Raw genomic sequence first — 22,095 nt, 5'->3', positions numbered from 1 at the left:
TCTTCTGTTTCTGCCCTTTTAACCAGAGCAAACTTGCCACGAATAACGCAAAGAAACCGGTCATCTAGGCTAAAATTTATATATCAGATTGTAAGGGGGCACTATAACTTAGACACTTCAGACGTAATAACCTTTTCATCCGGGTATGCCACTAGACAAAGACACCGATTAACAATTGCTCCGTTTCACACACGTAACAACTCCTTTAAATACTCTTTCTTTCCGCGGACAATAACTGAATGGAACAAGCTTACTAACACCCAAGTTCAACAGCCTTCACTTACCTTGTTTACATCGTGTCTAACTTAGTAGTTACCGTATGCCTTCTATTTCAGTTTATATTAGTTTATTTACTTTTATGTATCTATGTATTTGTCGGTTGCCTTTTTTTGTGATCTTTTCAACATTTGTACCCTCCTGCCAAAATCCCCAAAGTGGCATTGCAGTCATCATCATCATCATCAGCCTAGTTACGCCCACTGCAGGGCAAAGGCCTCTCCCATACTTCTCCAACTACCCCGGTCATGTACTAATTGTGGCCATGTTGTCCCTGCAAACGTCTTAATGTCATCTGCCCACCTAACTTTCTCCCGCCCCCTGCTACGCTTCCCTTCCCTTGGAATCCAGTCCGTAGCTCTTAGTGACCATCGGTTATCTTCCCTCCTCATTACATGTCCGGCCCATGCCCATTTCTTTTTCTTGATTTCAACTAAGATGTCGTTTACCCGCGTTTGTTGCCTCACCCAATCTGCTCTTTTCTTATCCCTTAGCGTTACACCCATCATTCTTCTTTCCATAGCTCGTTGCGTCGTCCTCAATTTCAGCAGAACCATTTTCGTAAGCCTCCAGGTTTCTGCCCCATATGTGAGTACTGGTAACACACAGCTGTTGTACACTTTCCTTTTGAGGGATAGTGGCAACCTACTGTTCATGATTTGAGAATGCCTGCCAAACGCACCCCAACCCATTCTTATTCTTCTGGTTATTTCAGTCTCATGATCCGGATCCGTGGTCACTACCTGCCCTAAGTAGATGTATTCCCTTACCACTTCCAGTGTTTCGCTACCTATCGTAAACTGCTGTTCTCTTCCGAGACTGTTAAACAGTACTTTAGTTTTCTGCAGATTAATTTTCAGACCCACCCTTCTGCTTTGCCTCTCCAGGTCAGTGAGCATGCATTGCAATTGGTCTCCTGAGTTACTAAGCAAGGCAATATCATCAGCGAATCGCAAGTTGCTAAGGTATTCTCCATCAACTTTTATCCCCAATTCTTCCCACTCCAGGCCTCTGAATACCTCCTGTAAACATGCTGTGAATAGCATTGGAGATATCGTATCTCCCTGTCTGACGCCTTTCTTTATAGGGATTTTGTTGCTTTCTTTGTGGAGGACTACGGTGGCTGTAGAGCCGCTATAGATATCTTCCAGTATTTTTACATATGGCTCATCTACACCCTGATTCCGTAATGCCTCCATGACTGCTGAGGTTTCGACTGAATCAAACGCTTTCTCGTAATCAATGAAAGCTATATATAAGGGTTGGTTATATTCTGCACATTTCTCTATCACTTGATTGATAGTGTGAATATGGTCTATTGTTGAGTAGCCTTTACGGAATCCTGCCTGGTCCTTTGGTTGACAGAAGTCTAAGGTGTTCCTGATTCTATTTGCGATTACCTTAGTAAATACTTTGTAGGCAACGGACCGTAAGCTGATCGGTCTATAATTTTCCAAGTCTTTGGCGTCCCCTTTCTTATGGATTAGGATTATGTTAGCGTTCTTCCAAGATTCCGGTACGCTCGAGGTTATGAGGCATTGCGTATACAGGGTGGCCAGTTTCTCTAGAACAATCTGACCACCATCCTTCAACAAATCTGCTGTTACCTGATCCTCCCCAGCTGCCTTCCCCCTTTGCATAGCTCCTAAGGCTTTCTTTACTTCTTCTGGCGTTACCTGTGGGATTTCTAATTCCTCTAGGCTATTCTCTCTTCCACTATCGTCGTGGGTGCCACTGGTACTGTATAAATCTCTATAGAACTCCTCAGCCACTTGAACTATCTCATCCATATTAGTAACGATATTGCCGGCTTTGTCTCTTAACGCACACATCTGATTCTTGCCTATTCCTAGTTTCTTCTTCACTGTTTTTAGGCTTCCTCCGTTCCTGAGAGCCTGTTCAATTCTATCCATATTATAGTTCCTGATGTCCGCTGTCTTACGCTTGTTGATTAACTTAGAAAGTTCTGCCAGTTCTATTCTAGCTGCAGGATTAGAGGCTTTCATACATTGGCGTTTCTTGATCAGATCTTTCGTCTCCTGCGATAGCTTACTGGTTTCCTGTCTAACGGCGTTACCACCGACTTCTATTGCGCACTCCTTAATGATGCCCATGAGGTTGTCGTTCATTGCTTCAACACTAAGGTCCTCTTCCTGAGTTAAAGCCGAATACCTGTTCTGTAGTTTGATCCGGAATTCCTCTAGTTTCTCTCTTACCGCTAACTCATTGATTGACTTCTTGTGTACCAGTTTCTTTCGTTCCCTCCTCAAGTCTAGGCTAATTCGAGTTCTTACCATCCTGTGGTCACTGCAGCGTACCTTGCCGAGCACGTCTACATCTTGAATGATGCCAGGGTTCGCGCAGAGTATGAAGTCGATTTCATTTCTAGTCTCACCATTCGGGCTCCTCCACGTCCACTTTCGGTTAACCCGCTTGCGGAAAAAGGTACTCATTATCCGCATATTATTCTGTTCTGCAAACTCTACTAATAATTCTCCTCTGCTATTCCTAGAGCCTATGCCATATTCCCCCACTGACTTGTCTCTTGGCATTGCAGTATCAATAAATAAATAAATAAATAAATAAATAAATAAATAAATAAATAAATAAATAATCAAAATTCGGAACATCATTTCCCCCTGAATCTTATTGCTGTAGCTTGAAGTTACACTTGTGACATTTGTGACAAGTAAAGGACATTTCTTTCATGGTGGGCTACACCTGTGTCGTTTTTACGGTCACTTAGCATCTTAGGCCCAACACTAGATAGAAAAAAGGCACTGCCAGATGAACCTATAGCTTCAGCCGAAACAACCTCGCCGTTGGGCGTTGCTGGCAAGGTATGCTGCCGCATCTGCCTCTCACATTTAAACAAATAACGGGGCTAAATGCGTGCATGAAAGCGTTAAGAAAGTAAACTACCACACTTAGTATACAGTAACAATGAGAAATTCCTGGATTCGCAAGTAATGGATGGATGGATGCAAAACTTTAATGAAGGTCCTGAGGTACGCGACTGAGCGCGCTGCGGGCCGCTCCCACGTTGGGACAGTCAAGCCATGCCCGACCGCCGCATCGTGGGCCCTCCACAGCCCATAGTTGCGCCCCGGCATCGGAGCTCTTGATAGCGGAGAGCCACTTGTCCTCATTGATTTGTTCTGTGCCTCGTAACGAGGGGCAACGCGAGAGCATATGGTCTAGGCTAGCGATGTCATTGCAGTCCCTGCAAGAACTAGTGGCATAGGCGTCGGGATAAAGCTTGTGGAATAAAGCCGGAGCGCAGGCATAGACCCTCAGATTCGCAAGTAAGCCATAAGGTATATTGCGAATACAGCGAGGCACTGTATTTGTTAATGGCGTCCAACAGCTCCTTTATTTCTTTCACACTATCATTCTCAACCAGCGGGTATTAACATTTGCTCTTTTGTAGGTTCGCTGCAATTCTTCCCCTAGGTGTCTTTGAGACCTGCTTATTACATTCCTCACCTGTTCCCTAAAAAGGATCACGTAGGGACTCGCGAGAAAAAAGCGCGAGGGCTCGATATACGCACATCTAAGCGGTCTCGCCATCTCTCGCGTAACTGCGCGGTGAAAGCGTGCTAATTATCGCATCAGGCATGAATATTCATTCCAAACTCGCATTCGCGCGTGCCTGCTTTCCACTTCGACGAGAATGCGTGCAGAGTGTTTGTTTTTCATACCGCGCAGTAAATCGTTCCGGAGATGCCTTATCGTTCTGCCAGTTTCAGTGGAAACCCGAGTCCTTGAATGTCTGTTCTGCTTCCTTTCACTCAGCTGCTGTAACAAATTGGGTTCCGTATAGGTGCATTCTTACACAATGTATGGAAACATTAGCGTGTGTCATCTCCAGGTAGCAAAATGAGAAGGAACAGAGTCGATACCACGTCAAAAATCAGCCGCATAAGTCTTTATTAGCCTGCGAAGCGAGGATGAGTGGGCGTAAACGACAGAGAAAACAAAAGGGAGAGCAAGACAAACAGAAAAAGCTGGGAGCAAATTTCTCTGTTTTCCATTTGTACTTTTTAGGGTTCTCTTTTTCTATCTTTTTTCTTTTATGTTGCGATCCTACACGGGTGTACTTATCTGAAAAGCTATATATAGCGACATGTGAAACGAAAACAAAGATATGTGTTAGCTCAGATGTAAAACAGACTAAAAGGCACGCGGATTTATCTGTGCATTAGACACGAACCTTGAATGCCTCCGGCAAAAAATTTAAAGGAGGAAAGATCTGCATTAGACACGACCCTTGAATGCCTCCGACAAATAGCTTAAAGCAGGAAACAGAAGGAGCTGGTGTCGAAGAAGAGTAATAATTTGTTTTTCTTTTCGCACGATCACGAAACGTTGACGAATACATACTATTCTGCGTCGCTCGCTTTCTTTTTTGCATGCGCTAGAACTCTTAGATAAAACGCTGTAGAAACTCCCACGCATCTGTATTTTGCTGCACCTCAGAAATTATGCATTCCTGTAGAGAAATAAATGCGAAAGAGTGATGACTGAACACACGGAGGCTGTACTCGCTCAATAATGAAACAAAGAGCAATAGATATCCTCAATGATGACGGCAAGCATGAATCTACGTGAACACAGTACTCTTCACAGCACTATTGCTTGAAAGTCGTACATCCGTTCAGTGATCACAGCCATCGCCTCGAACTGTCAGTGCAATCAAATATTTTAGGAGAGACCGTGATAATGTACGCAGAGCTTTAACAGCCGGTCGCCAGCTGCTGCGGTCATCTATGATTAAACCATGATATCTACATTGTTTTACACACCGGGTAGGAGAATCATTCAGTCTAAAACGTTTCAGGGAAGGTCGTGCTCTCAGTCGAAGATGATAGCCAATAGATGCCAGTTTAGACGGAGAAATATGGAGGGTGACTTCATCAAAATATTCCGCGATTGCATCCACTGCAGCTTGGAACGGTGCTCGTAGTTGCCGTCAAGCGTTTTAAGGGCCAGTAAACAAAAATCCGTACGGCCTTATCGGCCACGCAGATTGCCACACATATCCGACAGTTCTCCCTCTCAGGTAAACAGTGAGATAGGACTGCGCAAAGTTGAACAAATGTGGCGATAGCATGCTTATCGAGTCTGCTGCAGACCGGTTTTGGCAAACAGCTCTGCAGCAGACTCTATTGCTTAAATAATAAACACAAGTGAGAGACACACATGAAAAATGCGTTGATTGAGGCAGAAAGAACGCAAGAACCTGTTCTCTTGCTCAGTGAACATGGGAACGCAGCCCGCAATTTGATTGGTTCTTGACGTACAATTTGTCTTTCCCTCCTAGAGACCTCAAAGAGGCGCAAAACCCAGCGTTCGTTGCTACCGATGACGTCCTAGCTCTCTTCTTCCTGTGCTCCTGTTTCAAATTCGTAAATTTAACATTTGTTTTATATTTCTCCTTCTGTCGAATATTACTGAAAAAGAACACGACAAAATCAATCGGGCTGGAATAAAGGCCGTGGGGAAGAAGGGACCAGTTTCGATATCCACAGCCCGTAATATTATTGCGAAGAATTCCTTGATTCCTCCGCAATTTGCGCAATATACGGTGAGCAACAATATCCCTTTACCGTAAAACCCACAGTGTAAGAGAGAGAGAGAGTGAGAGAGAGAGAGAGAGAGTGAGAGAGAGAGAAAGAGAGAGAGAAAGACTAAAATGTTCATTCTCTGTATCACAGCCTTGCCGGCATTGTCATTATCTCCCCTTTATCAGAGGACATATTTTCTCTCAGTCGGGAAACTGGGCAAAGGAATGTTCTTCCTTCATATGCTACATTGTTAGGCACAGAAGCATGCAGCCGTGAAGTTTGCTCGACAAGAGAAAAAACTGGCTTTTACGCAAAGGACTCGGTAATGTTGGTGGCATATCGAGGTCCTGAATGTAAATTAGTGAAATGATCATAAGTACCAAATAGTAAATCAATGTTGGAACTTCTTCTCCTTGGTGATACTGTTAATATCCTGTATATTTGCTAGAAACTAACATCTATCTAGCATGTTCACAAAGAGTACCAATACTTGCTCATCACGTCATCGCTTTTTGACCCTGGAGTTGCACTCTGCGTTATCTAATCTATCGCTTCCTCTCAATTAACTGCTGTATCTACATAGATTGGAGATGAAAAAAAGGCTCATAGGGGACGTTACGATAACATGAAAGAGAATATGTAGAAATAGGAAATTCTGTGCGCATTTTTGATTCAAGAAGAATGAATTGTTGGCCGATCTCACTGTGTCCATAGTATTGGCTCGGAAATGGGTGCCTAACAAGAAGGTTTTTTTTTGGTCTCTAAACTGAAACATTGCAAACCGCTTGCGTCAGAATATCTTACGTCGCCCAATTATAAAAGCATTCTACTTGTACTGCCTACGACACACCCGTTCTCACAAAGGCAGCTGTTGCACACAGTGTGGTGCGGAATTATTGGCCTTTTTCGTTTTTTTTTTTTGAGCGTGAAAGAACTCTGCGCCTGAGTGCCTCGAGATTCTTAAAGCAACGGCACTGATGTGCGGCCGAATCCACAGAGCCACTAGTTTGTAAGAATTGTTTGCCACCGGCTGGCTGCCTCTGCTGATAATACTTTCGCTAATACAATTGCGGCTTTGTCTGTTTTATTATGACAGCATTCTGCGGGAGAGGCAGAGGCGCTCCCCAACTCGAAAATCTTGTCGGAAAGCCCACAAGACAGAACCGGCTCATGACAGTTTTAGTGGATATGGAGGAGTAGCTGGGGATATATTTTCTGCGGTACATTTGCTTAGAGTCATAGAGTCAGGCCTTCTGATAGGTATTCACAAAAAGACCCTACATCATCATCATCATCATCATCATCATCATCATCATCATCATCATCATCATCATCATCTTTTATGTCCACTGCAGGACGAAGGCCTTTCTCTGCGATCTCCAATTGCCCCTGTCCTGTGCCAACCAATTCAAACTAGCACCCGCAAATTTCCTCATTTCGTCGCACCACCTATTCTTCTACCGTCCTCTACTGCGCTTCCCTTCTCTTGGAATCCATTCTGTCACCCTAATGGTCCAACGGTAATCTAATCTGTGCATTACATGACCTGCCCAGCGCCATTTTTTTCTCTTGATGTTTATTAGAATACCGTCTGTACCCATTTGCTCTCTCATCGAAACAGCTCTCTTTCTGTCTCTTAAAGTTATGCCTAGCATTCTTCGTTCCATCGCTCTTTGCGCCGTCCTTAACTTCTTCTCAAGCTTCTTTGTCAGTCTCCAAGTCTCTGCCCCATATGTCAGCATCGCTAAAATGCACTGATTGTACACCTTCCTTTTCAATGATAACGGCAAGCTCCCAGTCAGGAGCTCACGATGTCTGCCGTATGCGATTCAAACGATTTTTATTCTTCTCTGAATTTCCTTCTCATGGTCAGGGTTCCCTGTGATTAGTTGACCAAGGCAAACATACTCCTTCACAGACTCTAGAGGCTGACTGGCGATCTTCAACTCTTGTTCCCTTGCCATGTTATTTATCACTATCTTTGTCTTCTGCATATTAATCTTCAACCCCACTCTTACACTCTCCCTGTTAAGGTCCTTAATAATTTGTTGTAACTCGTCCGTAGTGTTGCTGAATGAAACTAAGTCATCGGCAAACCGAAGGTTGCTGAGGTATTCGCCGTCGATCCTTACTCCTAAAGCTTTCCAGTTTAATATCTTGAATACTTCTTCCAAGCACGCAGTGAATAGCATTGGAGAGATTGTGTCTCATTGTCTGACCCCTTTCTTTATAGGTATCTTCCTACGTTTCTTCTGTAGAATTAGGGTGACTGTGGAATCTCTGTAGATATTTTCCAAGGTATTTACGTAAGCGGTCTGTACTCCTTCATTACGCAATGCCTCTATGACTACTGGTATCTCTGCTGAATCGCTTGCTTTTTCGTAATCTATGGAAGCCATATAGAGAGGCTTATTGTACTCTGCGGATTTCTCGATAACCTCCTTAATGACATGGATGTGATCCATTGTAGAGTATGCCTTCCTAAAGCCAGCCTGTTCCATTGGTTGACTAAAGTCCAGTGTTGCCCTTATTCTATTGGGAGATTATTTTGGTAAATATTTTATATAATACTGGGAGTAAGCTAATTGACCTATAGTTTTTCAGTTCTTTAACATCTTCCTTTTTTTGGATTAGTATAATGTTTGCATTCTTCCAGTTTTCTGTTACCCTTGCAGTCGATAGATACTTAGTATAGAGAGCCGCCAGTTTTCCTAGCATTATGTTTCCTCTACCTTTGAATAAATCGACTGTTATTCCATCCTCTCCTGCCGCTTTCCCCCGTTTCATGCCTTGCAAGGCCCGTCTGACCTCATCTCTAGCTTAGGAGGAGTTTCTGTATACTGTTCATTATTCTTTCGAATAGAATACTCGTGAGTCCTCTGGGTACTGTACACGTCAGTAAAAAATTCTTCCGCTGCTTTTATTATGCCTTCGAGATTGCTGATGATATTACCGTGCTTATGTTTCAGTGCATACTTTCTGCCCTATGCCATTATTCTTGGAAAAAACAAATCACGGAAAATCTCGGTGCTGGGTATATCCTTAGCGAAGGCGGCCAGCTGACGAATAGTGGATGAATGAAATGCTATGAATTCGGACCCTGTATTTTAGTAAGGGCAGCGTAAGGAACTTTCATAGGTACACATACACCCAGCTCTTGAGCGTGTCTCCATATAAAGGCTTCCTAGAGTGACGTCAAAGTGGGCGTCGAGTCTGTATCGACATGGGTGCGTGACGGCATCGCCGCTGTTCGTGCCGACTAGGTTTGTCTTTGCGCAAGGCTTCACTTGCCTTCTGTTACGTTCGTAGTGGAAGCTACTGTCGCCGACAGTATGCAAAACAAAGCCTGATACTGGAATGGCCGGTACCAGAAGGGTTTGACCAACGCTGAGGTCGCTGAGCGACGTCGCTGTGCGGCCGATGCGGCAGAGATTCTCGAACAGCCAGCGGCCTATTTGGCTAAGATTTGCGAGTGTTTTTCGATTCTATAATAAAACGCCGAAGAGGCACAAGGACACTGCTGTGGTGGCTCACGCCGAAATGACGAAACGTCCCAGCGGCAGGTTCTGCTGCTTATGAACGAACTATATTGACTCGACGTTGCCTAGACAATCACCCGGACGAACAAAAGAGGCACCACGTATGTCCACTTTTTGCGTGTCCCGCGCTCAAGTGTAGTAGGACGAGGTCTCTATTTTTGTTTTACAGCAAAAGTATTCTGGATCGAGAAGTGATCAATACCGGGATAAGCATGTTGTTTTAGTGGTGTGCAAGGAAAACTAGATTACTCAGCAAGCTTGCATTTATAGGAAAGTGTGGGCATTTACTGATTGATGCGCATGAAATCTTAAACCATGTCGGATAATTAGGGAATAAATTAAAATTGCTCAAGTCCTGTTTTTTTTTCTTTATGAAATGCTCGCGAAGTTTCTCTGCTTCAATGGAAAAATCAAAGGGTGCAAATAATTACATAGCGGACATAGTATGGGTGAAGTATAGAAAAACTTCGAAGTGTAAGGGTAATTACGAGATTTGAAAATAATTACTTAATAAGTTACGTCCCATTTTCATGCGTGAAGAGGATTGCGTAGCTGACTTTTCCGGTTTCCTTGACAAGATAAACGAGACAAATTGTTTATATTTTATCGTAATAGGAAGTATATCTTCAGGGTCGTTTACGAAACAAGTTTGAACTTTGTTCATTATTTAGGGACTTTGGAGATAATTCCTTCTAAAATCATTCCTGAGCTTTGTAAGTATATTTATGAACCACGTAGAAAGCTTGCTTAATATTAATGAAAGAGTCAACTTGCCACAAAGTTAACATTTCAAGAAAATAATGCTTATCTTCTGGATGATCCGTATACAAAGTTTGAAAAGCGTGAAATGGTTGCGGACTGTGCAAAAAATTACTTAAGCGTGTTCTAGATATGCGGCCGTTGTCGGCAATGTTTCTCATAGACCTAAGAGAACTGTTCATGAGACCAAGTTCAGATTCGGTAAAAGTAGAACCCAGATTAGAGGTAGTACGTTTAAAAAAAAAATAAACGTTTCTGGCGTAAATTTGAGCGTTGAAAACAACTCCTGAAAATTCATTTTTTCCCTATTTTTCTGCGTAATAGGAGGTGCGCCGTAGTTGTGCCAGGCATCCTCGGTAAACCACACGGAGTGTCTTGTTTATATTTGAAAGAAGCTTGTTATGAGTGCGGGGTAATTATTGCTTACGCAGTAAATTATATATGAAAGAGCTGCTCAGCCTTATAAGTGCGTTTTACCAATGACACGAAATTTAACCCGCCGCTCTTGGAGAAAGCTGCCGCCAAGATCAAGTTTAATGAAAACGACTAATACGCGTGTGATGTACTGTCCGCATTGATATATTAGGGGCTTTGTAAAACATGCTCAGAGAAAGTGTTTAAATGCTTTACACGGCAGCTTTCCCCGATTATTCCCACGGCACTGAGAGAACTATGAACCACACGGAGTCCATATTAGGCTGAAACGGGTTCGCATCAGGTGGGACATGTGTATAATGTTTGGCGTTCGTTGGATGAATATGAGCGTTGCAAGAAATCATTAGACATTTGCTTTCTTATTGAGTTTCTCACACATTTCACGAGACAAGTACTAGGTTTCGCTTGTGTCCTGTGAGAGAAAGAAGTCTCCGTGTTCATGTTAGGTAAAAAGAAGCAGGATGTGAGTCATATGTAGAAAAAAAAATTCAAAGTGTCTAAGCAAATTATGGCCATTGAAGTAAATTAATCAGTCAACGGCTCCCGAGTAGTATAAATGTGTTTTACGAACATCGAAGAATTTAGCTAGCTGTAACGAAAGAGGAGCTTGGAGATTAAATTCGGTGAAAATGGAGCGAACATTATGGCTGATGTGGATATGAAGCCAAATGAGTTTCGGCGAAAGACCGCATTTTGCCATAAGACATGTTATGCAAGCGCTCGAAAACATTGAATTTGGTTGTCGTTTTAAAGATTCCCTACACAGAAAAAAAAATATTTGGGGTGTATAAGTCAGTTGTTTTGCTACAATACGACTGAAGTCACTCTTACCACGAGAAGGGAGGGGCTCGCTGAGATGGGAGAGACGCAAGGCCGGAAGACGGGTGGCGGCACCGCCTTGGAGTTCTTGCATCAACTTGCCTGGACGTCACGGATTAATAACGGCGACTACTGCGCACCACTACTGCGCAGAACTTTTAACGACTGTGCCTCAGACCACGACAGAGACACCTGCCTTACCTCTACGCCCGCTTTCGTTCGGTCTGCGTCTACGTGCTAATTGTCGACCGAGTCTGCAAAGCTTAGTATAGAAAGAAAGCAGGGAAAGGGAGAAAGAAGTTTCGAGAAGGTAAGCAGCCTAACGGTTATTAATGGAGAGAGAAGATACCGAAGTGGAGCGGGCTCAGGTTTAGGCGAAAGAAGACCCAGACACGCTGGGCAGCCAACCGTGCCATTCGGCTTCAGCCTTCGCGTGTGTACAGTAATGCGTAGACGCTCGCGCGCGCAATTCCATAAGGCACGTCTACCGTTTTAAGCTGCAGTAGGTACGATGGTCAGAAGCTCGCAGCTACGGTGGTACGCTTCCCCGAAGCGTAAAAAAAAGCGAAAACTCCGTGACACAAATAAAATAAAATAAAATAAAATAAAATAAAATAAAAGCCCGGGAAATCTCACGCCAATTGGCGCATCACTTTGTGCATCACATCCTTTCTTTGATGCTATTACTTTATTCTGCTTGTTGCTTAAATTTGCCTCCCTTTGGGCTTAGTATGTGCGTGTTAGTGGGTACGTGAGGCTTAAGCTCCACGATAGTGCGGAAAAAGAGCTGCTTTCGCAGTCGGTCTAATGCGCAGTTGCTCAGAAAACTCCTCTTGCGGTCTGTCCGCTGCCCCGGGCTTCCCACTTTTCCAGCGCGAGCTAAAATTCACATCACGAGCTTAAGAGGCCTGTACGCGCGTGTGTGTGTGTTTTCATTTTCACACCCACCGTTCTGTATTCTGCAGATAAGCGCCGCAGCTATTTCACTGCCACCAGCACGAACAAAACGAATGCGCGCCCGATAGATCAAACTGGAACCGTTCTATGCCCAACCTTATTTTTGCCAGTGCTTCCTTCATTTTGACTGATTTCTCTGTACTTCTTCGCTTTTTGTTGTTCATACTTTCTACTTTATTCACCCCTCGAACATCCGCTCCAACCCCTCTTCAAAATTCCTCTCAGAACGAGTGGGGCGAGGAAGATTGTTTGGGCATTCCCGCCATGACTGCACTTAATCCGTATGCGCATAACAACACGGCTCCAAACAAAACAGGAGCAGTTCGGAGGTGGCGAAAAACACAGCCTTGGACAATAAATATATAGAGGGAGAGCTGGAAACTTTGCGCGCGCATCTCGAATTATTTTTGCCTGCAGAGGTTTCTAGAACACTGCGAGCAATGCCACAGGCAAATAAGGTATATAAATATCCAGAAAAAACGCTTTCTAGAAGCACATGTCGAGCTCGGCAAGCGCTGTGGTTGGAAACAAGGGTGGAAAATCTCCTTGCCGCGTAGGCTCGGCCTACCTGCCTTGTGAGGGGAGCCTTTCTTCTGCTGCATGTCTCTATTTATTTCGCTCTATCTGCGACGCCGAAGAAATGAAGTACCTTTGCACCTTAAACAATGGTGCCTTCAGGAGCCCTCAAAGCCTTTAAACGTGCTGTAGACACAACGCAAACGACAAAAATTGACTAGCGTTCATGCTATTGCTGCTATCCCTTTAGGGAAACTTATTAAAAAGGTGGCGCCACAATACTTTTCGGCTGCCTTATACTCGCGTCATGGTTCAAAGCACGCATGACACACGCAAACTTTTTCTTTGCCTTCTCAATTTTCGCAACGTTCCCTTTCGCTCTCTCTTTCATCGCACTAATCGCAAACGTGAACTCTCACAGCATGCGTGCGTTGGCGGGTTAGTACGGTTTGATGGACACCGTTCTAATTTTCTAAACGCTAAATTTTATCAGCGTATTTCACGGAATGCAGCGCACAACGAGATAAAAACGAACGCTTTTGCACAGGAGGACAACGAACTTTTCTGCATATTTCATTTCTCATTTATCCGTCATCGCACCGTCGCGATGTGGTCGGCGAGGAGAACTCTGGCGAGGGAGCTCCGTCACATACGCGCTGTTCCAAACAATCAGCAAGAAGCCGGCTGCAGCCTCACTGAATAGCATTATAGTTGGCGACGTCGATGCCGTAACCATGTTTCCCAAATGAACAAGGCAGACCCCTTCACATCCTTCGGTGGCGGTGCAAATACAAGACGCGCTACGCGCATGGGACGATGAAGCTTCCCCGGTGCGCCTACAAATACAAGCCGTGCTGCTTCTGCCGAAATCGCGGATAGAGGAGCGAGCTGTTTTTTTTTCTCCCGCCTCCCTCTCCTGCCAGCGTTCCGTAAACGTGGCCGCTGGGCCGTGAAATTGAGATGCGCCGCTTTTGTCACCCTCCCTCTCCCGTCAGGACACGCACAATCGCTTCATAACAGAGCAGGCACAACCACCTTTTCGCCTCCTGTTTCCCCACTGCCACATAATGCCTTTCAGGGAAGGCCTCCGCGTGCTCGAACCAAATGCATACTCGAAACTGCCTGGTTCGTGACTGCAGCTGTGATGTACAGAAGAGATGTTAACAATCCACATATCAGGAGAGTTGCTTTAGCAGCGCGATCTTAAACTATGTGCGGTTAGCCGAAGAAGCGCTTTCCTATGTCTGGCCAGACGCCACCACCATTAAGCATCCATCATAAACTCCGAGCCAGCAGCTTCGTTCACCTTCTGCCCGCACTACAGAGCTACCGAAAGCTATGGATGAAGTGGGGCTTATTTGCGTAGCATTGTGGCCCTTGAAGATAAGGCATAATGAACCTAGTAGACAAAAGCAAGGTGATGCATTACAAAAGTAAAGCTGGCAAATTTCTGCACACATCGAAAGGTTATGTAAAGCGACCGTCTGACTCAATACGAGCATACAAACACCGTTTTGGTGGTTTAGCTCGGACAAACGTTGCTTGTGGGATCCAAACATAAAGTGTTTTAGAATGAATACGCATTAACCTAAGAAATCGAGGCACCCCATCCGCAAATAACTAGCACCCGCTGCAGTAAAATAAAGAAGGTGTCTAAGGGGTGTTCCGGTATAGTATTGCGGCGGTTGCATATATACAGAGATGTGAGATTAATGAAAAGTCTCATATTAAGCCTACCTGACTGTTTGGAATGCTACTGTAGTTGCTGGTTGGGAAATGACAATTAACAGGTGAGCAAACACGCAAATAGAACGTATTATTATATCTATCAATTTCAGACATCATTAATACCTGTCGATCTTTGCAACACTAGGACCATTATTTTTGCAGATGGCCTACCCATACCCATGGAACGAAACTATGCTCGAATCGTGCTCAAAGCACGATTTGAGCTGCAAGTTTGCTTAGTGCGCCCTTGTCTTTCGGTCAAAGAAATGAGAATGAGAAAGCCATAAAGAATGTATTGAAAATTTTCATAACGTTGCGCAGAGCATACCGGTGACTCTGACCACACCAGTTTCCTAGTCATGTTAACACGAGCTATTTTACGCACATTTACGCTGTATACTCAAGCTTACGCTTACAGACTGAAAGCGCCATATATTTTCCTGCTAGTTTTCAGCGTATCGATCGCAGAAAATATAGGAAAATGGAGAAGTGCAAGTTCGTTCTGCGGATCAAATTGAACGGTTTGCCAATATAAAAGCCACCAGCTATTAACCACCTTCACTAAACGGCGATCAGATGGAAAGCATGTTGAGATAAATAGAGAAGCACATCGAGAAGTGAAACGAAGACGATGCCTTTAAAGAAGACGGGAGTTTAATGTGCTCCGCCGGAATCTGGGGTTCACGTACTTCCCGTGGACGTGAGTGTGGGGCCCGAAAATGAAGAGACCACAACCGAACGGTAGGGTACGCGCACATAGGTAGAAGCAGGAAGCGAACCACGACTCGCATCCGAAAAAGTACATCAGAAAAACGGGAGACAGAGGGAGAGAGAGTGAAAAAAAAGAAGGAAGGTGAACCAGATTGCACCAGATAAGTCGCGAAGGCAGTAAATAGCATGCCGAGCGAACAGAAGCATACAGGTCACAGAATGTTGAAGTGGCCGAGAGGCGAGACTGCGCTGACGGAAAGCAAATGCACAATGAAAAGGCGTTGCAGGTCGTTGCGGTATGAAAGGCAACGTTTGACGATTCAAGAAGCAGGACTTGAAATGTGCTCACACAAACTCGCTGTGCACAGTGTTAAGAACGGCCAGCTGCAGTGCAAGTTTGCCACCCAGTTACAACTATGGCGCCATCATTCCGGGAACGTCGCCGCCAACTTCTAGCCACAGCGCGACTAAATCGACTTTGTGTCGGGGAACAATATGGTCATCCCCCACTCTCCGTCGCTTCAGCTAGGATGCGTTCGATGAAGCAGGCTTTGTGCTGAAACCGCCACCAACCTCTAGCCTCATCGCCGTTGTGACGGGATGAGTTCGGCGGGCCAACTATTGTTCCCCAACTCCCCAACGCGCTACCCGGAACAGCTCCGAGTTCTGCGGGGTCCCTCTGACGTCGGCTCCGGACATTCGAACGTTTGTGCATTTGTGTGTGTAGACCGTCCTGCGGGGAGGCGGCTAGTTTGCGATGACGAAACGAACGTTCGCATCACCTTGTATCGGGAGAGGACCGAGTGTTTAAAAACCGCTGTTGTGCGGCTGCTCAGGTCACTCTCTCTCAAGCAGTCGTGTTAGACTGAGGTACTTTCTCAAACAGTCATGTTAGACTGATATAAATACTGTAAATAAACCCATATTCCTCGTTCTCGATGAGAAGCAGTCCTTCCCTTCATCAACGTCTTCAGCGTCGATAAGTTGGACGACGGCATGGGCCAGCTACCTTCTAATTCATGCCCGACTCCAATCTTGACAACGGATCACGAGCGATGGGATGGAGCCCCCAATCCTGACAACAGCATGCCGTGCTGCCTAAGAGGAGAGTGGCACTACTCTCAACCATTCTACAAGTACCAACCGAGAAATACCTCAGCCACTTGTTTCTCATCAGAGAAACAGAATGAACGAAAAACAGGGACCCGCCGTGGTTGCTCAGTGGCTATGGTGTTGGGCTGCTGAGCACGAGGTCGCGGGATCGAATCCCGGCCACGGCGGCCGCATTTCGATGGGATCGAAATGCAAAAACACCCGTGTACTTAGATTTAGGTGCACGTTAAAGAACCCCAGGCGGTCGAAATTTCCGGAGTCCTCCACTACGGCGTGCCCCATAATCAGAAAGTGGTTTTGGCACGTAAAACCCCATTAAAAAAATAAAAGAAAAACGGGGCTGACCGACTTGACAAAACCGATAAAATGATGAAGGTGTGGGACTAGCTTCTAATGGATTTTGTTTCTCACTGTTTTACAGTGAAGCTGGGTATGGCTAGGGTTCCAGGCATTTTTGTTCTCCGTGAACAAAAACTATCATTCTCAATGGCTCATACCTTCGTAAGCATTCATATTTCCGTAAGCAAGCAAAAATGCACTGGCTCATAGCCCCGTAAGGCAGAAGCTGCAAGTACTCAGCAAAGTGAACCGAACAGTGCTTAAACTATTTGTAATCACGCATCAAACATACAGAACAGCATGTCGAAAACTGCCATAATCAATGGCTCATACCCCCGTGGCAGGCTAGACCTGTCAGTCCCGTCGTAGGATTAGCTGGGTGCGTGTTTTATCACGTTTTGCTGGACCCAGTAAACTTTTCTTCACTTAGTCACTCACTTACCCCCGTGAGCAATGGCTCATACCCCGTGGCAGGCTAGACCTGTCAGTCCCGTCGTGGGATTAGCTGGGTGCGCGTTTTATCGCATTTTGCTGGACCCAAGAACAGTTCACTCACTCACTCACTCACTCACTCACTCACTCACTCACTCACTCACTCACTCACTCACTCACTCACTCACTCACTCACTCACTCACTCACTCACGTGAGCAATGGCTCATACCCCCGTGGCAGGCTAGACCTGTCAGTCCCGTCGTGGGATCAGCTGGGTGCGCGTTTTATCGCGTTTTGCCGGGTCCAATAAAGTTTATTCACTCACTCACTCATTCACTCACTGACTCACCCTCGTTAGCAAAGGCTCATGCCCCCGTGAGCAATGGCGCATACCCCCTTAAGCAAGCAAAAATGCAATGACTCATAGCCCCGTAAAGTTCATGGCTACTCACTTTGCGTGAATTAGGTGCGATGGCACTACCCCAGTTGTCGTTGCCGGTAATTTCAATGCGGATGTACCAGTACCGAAAAAGGAGTGGTTTACACGTTCCATGTTACAGACATACCCCTTGCCATGCCACACCGATCCGGCCCAACCGACCACGCAGCGGCGCACGTGCATCGATTTGACATTATCAAAGAATGTAATTGCAGTTGTGAGTGCAATAATGACCACCGATCAAGACAATAAAGGGGTGCGTACCTTCCGCCATGATAACCAAACATCAAGACAATAAATGAGTTCGTACCTTTGTTCAAAATTATGTGACACCTCCTTGTCGTCTGCTAAACCGCTTCGCTGGTCAACCAACTTCACAGAGTGGAATGGTTCATGACTTTTCCCCTTTCTTTGACGTCTTCTTTGCATAGCTGCTTGCATTCCCTAGGAATTATGAGTGCGTAGAGTGTTGATGGAACGGTGCTGAAAGTTCTTACCTTTGTTTTTTTTTTACTTTTGCTTTTTTCGTCCGGACAACAATAACTTCTAAGCACTATCTCGTTGAACATACTGCGCGAATCATTACAACAGTTTTATGGTGAGGCGCATTTTCTCCGCTGAGTTCTCAAATTTCGACTTTTTAAGCAAGAATGTGGTACCGTCTTCCAGGCATGGTCGTCTTGTTTCTCCCGTCTACAGACCTCTTTAGTGCTTTACAAATAAGCACTAGCAATTTATCGAAAGGTATAGAATTAAAAACCCCCAGATAATAAAAGACGACATTTAGAGCAGAACTTCAGTCTTCACTCAAGTGTAGAGGGCCCACAACGTGATGACAGACCCCGATACTCCGGGTATATCGACAACACCCGAACGCGAAGCCACAGGCAAGAAACAGGGCGGCACAAACTCATGTGAGCTAAGGATGCAGGCTCGAGTAGGCAGTCCAGCGAGTTCTTCAGGCAAGGAGGCCTCACACAGAAGGCTCGTCTCAGGCGGCAGACATCAGAAGCGCCGGCTTGGCACATGCGATGACAGCAATAGTGTAAGCGCCGAGTTGTGCAGTAAAAATAAAATGCTTGACGAGCGTGTATGCGCGCGCACTCATGTACTGAAACATACAGAGGTAACAAAAGAAAATTGGATGCCGGGCGCGCAGCCACCGTCCATAACGAATTCGCGATGAGGGCCACGAGATGAAGTTATGAAACAGTATAAGCACGAAGGCGAACTTCAGCGATCGCGACCATGTTTAGATCCGTAAAAGCATGAAAAAAAGTATAACCCCAAAAAGTACCACCTTGCCGTGCCTCTGTAGGGAGAAAAAAACAAACTAAAACGCAGCAGGGAGTAGAGTGATCTCACAGAGTAGTGGAGGCGATGTTGAAGAATGCCACAAGCGGAAGTCCCGGAAAAAACGGAAGCTATAACAGCAACCGAGGCCTCCAGGAGACGCGGCCTGTATGTACAGCGCGCGGTCCTTGAGCGAGCTTTTGCGCGTTACTCGAAAGGAACTTTTGCAGACGAATCTACGTGGGGCTACAATGCAGGAAATGTTAGTGAGAGCGAAGACTTCAACTAGCAAAACAAGCATCCTCGTCGAATCTCCCCGAATTGCACTTTCCTCCCTTCTTACGTCTTTTCAGACATTATTCACACAGCTTTCTTCCAACGCCCCTCCCTGGTGTAGCGAGAACACAAACAAAATATGCTGTAGGAGATGTCATAGTGAGCTTGCAATCCTGGAAGTACAATGTGTGTGCAACTTTCGCAGGTGGGAAAAAAGATCCAGAAAGGAAAAATGAAACAAACTTTTGTTATGCTCTGAAGGCGTTGCAGATGACCAGTCTGGAAAAAAAATTTCCCAGACCCGTTTACGATTATCGTCTCCTTTTTGTTAGCTGACAGGCTTTAAAAAATCTGAGGACAAGCGCTTCTTATGAGTTGTGAATGCGAAAGAGTTAATGTCCAAATGAACGCTGCCGAGCGGTCTTTCGAGTTATGAACTCCTCGCGGACGAGCGAGCGCGTTGAGACGCTTGGCGCCGTTTGATTGGGCCTTACCAAGGCGCAGTTTGAACGCAGGCGAGAGCTTGCGCGGGCAAGGTAAGCGCGGATAACACGACCTTCCGAGAGCGAGCGCAAGGGTCACGTGGCGTCATGACGATGCCCTCACCCCTCACGCAATACTGCGACTGCAGGCGTCCCCTTTCGCCCGCTCTGCTCCATCGAGGCCTGAGCCAGCAAGCGTTAGCCTGAGTCACGAGCGCGCGAGGCATGCTTATGACGTGGCATCGCAGCCAATGGGAAATGAAGTGCCGTTTCGCTGCTGGTAACGACGCCGCCGGTTTTTCTCGCTCAAGGGCCATTTGATGCTTTCGCATCAATAAACACTGGATGAAACATCCCAGTGGTTCTAAGTTAGCACCACTTTGTGGCATAAAAAAGTAGGCAGCGATCTGTTTTGTGTCGATGTCATGGGAGGCTTTCTAGCAAGTGCGATGTCGAAGCACATTCCACTGCATGATAATGGAGAAATTATGCTTCGCCACATAACAACTGGAAATATGACATCCCCGTACTTACTTTCAGATTTATTTCTGGCTGCTTCATGTGCGCGTTCGTTTTTTATTGCGAATAATTATTTGTATTACACCAGGCACATTGCAGCGGGCAGGTAGGTCCCTGTCTCGCATCCTTTCCGGTCTAATTAGCCAAACTATATTCGTCAGGCGGTGGAGACGAAGCTTTGTCTCATTTGTACAGGATGACAGTGCGTGCACATGTATTGCTTCATTGTTTATTTTATAGCTTCAGGCCCAACGACGAACTTGACTGCTGTTTAGATAGTTCTCCGACTGTGAATGTGAAGCTAAGTGTTACAAAGTTCAACATCGGTAAAAAGCATCTGCAGAATGAACATCACAATAAATGCCAACTTTTAAGCAACTAGCAAAAAAGCAGTGGAGCCCCACATTATACTGCTATCACCGAAATGAGTCATGTATACCCCAGTGTGTGGTATGCAGTCTGCGCTATGTAATGGTGCCACAACGAAGTGCGTTACTTTTTGCCACTCCATTTGGAACGGGAGGTTACAGTCACCTAGCCTCCTTGATCTAATCAGACGTGAACTACATGGATAGCTTTTTATAGTATTCTGCCTCTCTCTCTCCTTGATGCTTTATCTCTGCCTTAAAACATCTCTATATATGTACATTGTACAATTACCAATACCTGTAACGTATCCGGTCCTATCAATTTCTTCAGTGATTTTTTTCTGCCAAGAATCCAAACTTCTCTTACTTATCTCAACTGCTGACCAGTTGATGCTTCCCTCTGGACACGCTGTATTATCCAGCGACTGTCACAACATCGCAACAAAATCCGCGCGTGTTCTCTGACATGCGATTGTCTATGCATTTCTTTCATTCATCAAAGAGCGACACATATGCAGTCGATTTGTGCGTTTTTTTCTCCCTTCTCTCTCTCTCTCTCTCTTCTGCGTTTTCTGTATTTTTTTAGTGAACAGCCGCACATAGCCAGTAAACAAGCTGACGTGAAAGGCGTTTATTTAAGAGTGGCGCTTGACGAGTAAATCCGTGGCTCAGTTGGCTGCAGCGCGTGTCTGCTGCGCCGAGGAAACCGTTTGCCTAGCACTGGTTAGATTACGTCCGCCGAGGAATTTTGAAGACATTGCTTTTTATTGATGAGGCCGAGGAAAACGGTGACAGCCATAGATAGATACCGAATAGTGCATGAAGTATTCTAAGGATGCCAAGCGTATTTAAAAGCGAGTGGCAGTAACTGTGCTAAAGTAATTAATATTCGCATAGGGAATTTGCCATTATGAAGTCCACTACCTTCAGTAGCTCTGACTCGATATTTGACAGGTATTTTTCAAGGCCCCCAAATCATTGTGAAAAAATAAGTTAACAAAAGCAAATGCATCATGCCTTACTGAAGTTGCTCTGCAGCCTTTGTAATGCCATTTGCGCCTCTGACCCCCCCCAGAACACACAAAAACTTGCATAAATAATCTTGTGTTTTTGGGTAGCTAAGCGCATAAGAATGAAACGTGGCAAGTCGCTCAAAACATCAGCGAGATTCACGGTGTGGGTCTGAGCCATTAGAAATGTGGAAGAGCCGAATATCTGCCAGCCTCAGAACGAAGCTGATATTTGGATTCCCAGCGTGTGCTTTTATACGCGAAGAAGGTAGTTCTGTAAGATCTAACGGACTACATTAAAAAATTGTTTGAAAATTAAGCCTGTCCTCAGATCCCGTGGTTTCAAAACTTTTGCGCTTTACTGTAAAATTTCACTCTCATTACGCGCTTCGTCCACCAGTCGAAATTGTGGAGCATATACAGCTTTTATTATTCATAGCTTGTAAATATTTGTTTTAATAGGACACTAAAGTACAGTAAAGGGACACTTGCAGTGACGTCATACATATTTATGTA

Source organism: Dermacentor andersoni, chromosome 5 (assembly GCF_023375885.2).
Source record: "Dermacentor andersoni chromosome 5, qqDerAnde1_hic_scaffold, whole genome shotgun sequence".
Taxonomy (NCBI): domain Eukaryota; kingdom Metazoa; phylum Arthropoda; class Arachnida; order Ixodida; family Ixodidae; genus Dermacentor; species Dermacentor andersoni.
Note: the sequence above shows the minus strand (reverse complement) of the source record.